The sequence below is a fragment of the Pundamilia nyererei genome, unplaced genomic scaffold, assembly GCF_000239375.1.
Source record: "Pundamilia nyererei isolate P.nyererei 1_Seehausen unplaced genomic scaffold, PunNye1.0 scaffold00176, whole genome shotgun sequence".
NCBI lineage: Eukaryota > Metazoa > Chordata > Actinopteri > Cichliformes > Cichlidae > Pundamilia > Pundamilia nyererei.
Genome location: NW_005187577.1, coordinates 109088 through 110409, shown reverse-complemented (window position 1 = coordinate 110409; position 1322 = coordinate 109088).

The window sequence follows — 1322 nt, the reverse complement described above, 5'->3', positions numbered from 1 at the left end:
CCCAGCGCAAAGCACAAGGCTGGCGTGCGGAGTGAAGCGGGAAACAAGTGCGACTGAGAGAAAGGAAAAAACAAAACAAAAAAAACCCATGGCTCCCAATAAGGAGCAGGCTTGCGTCGTTCACTCGCGACCGACACATCACTAGAAAGAGAGAGACAGCAAGTTTTGAGATGTGAGAGATTTGTGACGTTTAGCGTATAGTGCACTGTGTTGTCTTGTGTAGTCGTTTTTTTGTTTTGTGTAGCAGTGAGGGCACTAATGAATGTCACAAAGGCAGATTGCAATGTAAACGCTGTCTCCAGGAGAGTGATACACCTCCTGTTGTCAGGCCTGCAGGGTTTATCCCTGTGGTGGTCTCTTCTGTATTGTGTTTTTATTGGCACAAATAATTTGTGGGACATCTTATTGTGACACCTGATTGTTATAGTAGTATTTTTCAGTTGTTGTACAAAATTTAAAAAAACAACAACAAAAAAAAACAACCCATGAGATGCGTGGGCTGAATTACTAGATAAATAGTTGCATATAACTTTGTTTACAAAATGTATGCATAACTTTTCAAAAATTACTATTTATATTTCCATTTCAAGTTCTGAAAGTAATTTACTAAATATGTCTGTGGGTTTCACAGTAAAAAAAAATACTACGGTACTAGGATTTCATGTTTTTTGTGTGATTTCAGATCAGTTGTGTTAATACAGAATGTCAATGAAAAAATTACTGTAGATTCAGACACGTGAGGTTGTGCTGAAAAGAATGATACCAAGCAAGGCAAGGTAAAAAATCAAATCAAATAAAACCATTTGAAGGTGAAATACAAATGTAAAATCAAAAGTAGTCAAAAATGGCCAATTATATTTTGCACCTCAGAGTCCAAAATATAATCCCAACAAATCGTGAAAAATAAGGTTTTCATTTTTGTTCATGACAGTGTAAATTTGTGTGAATTCAAGCATGTACCAATCTGATTTTTTCTAACAAAAAAGTGAAACTTAAGTTAGACCTGTGTTTGTAAATCAACTGCCCCATATTGGGTTGCTTTCTGGATTTTATACTTATTGGTAGGGCAGGGCAATATGGCCAAAAATATTTATCACGATATATATTTGAAAATGTGCGATAACGATATAATTGACGGGAGACAAAATACTTTACAACTCCACAACTTTATTAGTGGGGGAAAAAAATCCATCAATCTATTTTCACTCAAACAAGCTGCTGTTTTTTTATGTGCATTAAAGTTATATAACAATCTAACAGTGCAAATGCAAATTCCTTGATGACAGTTTGGAATTTCCAGTGGATATTGGCCGACATATCCT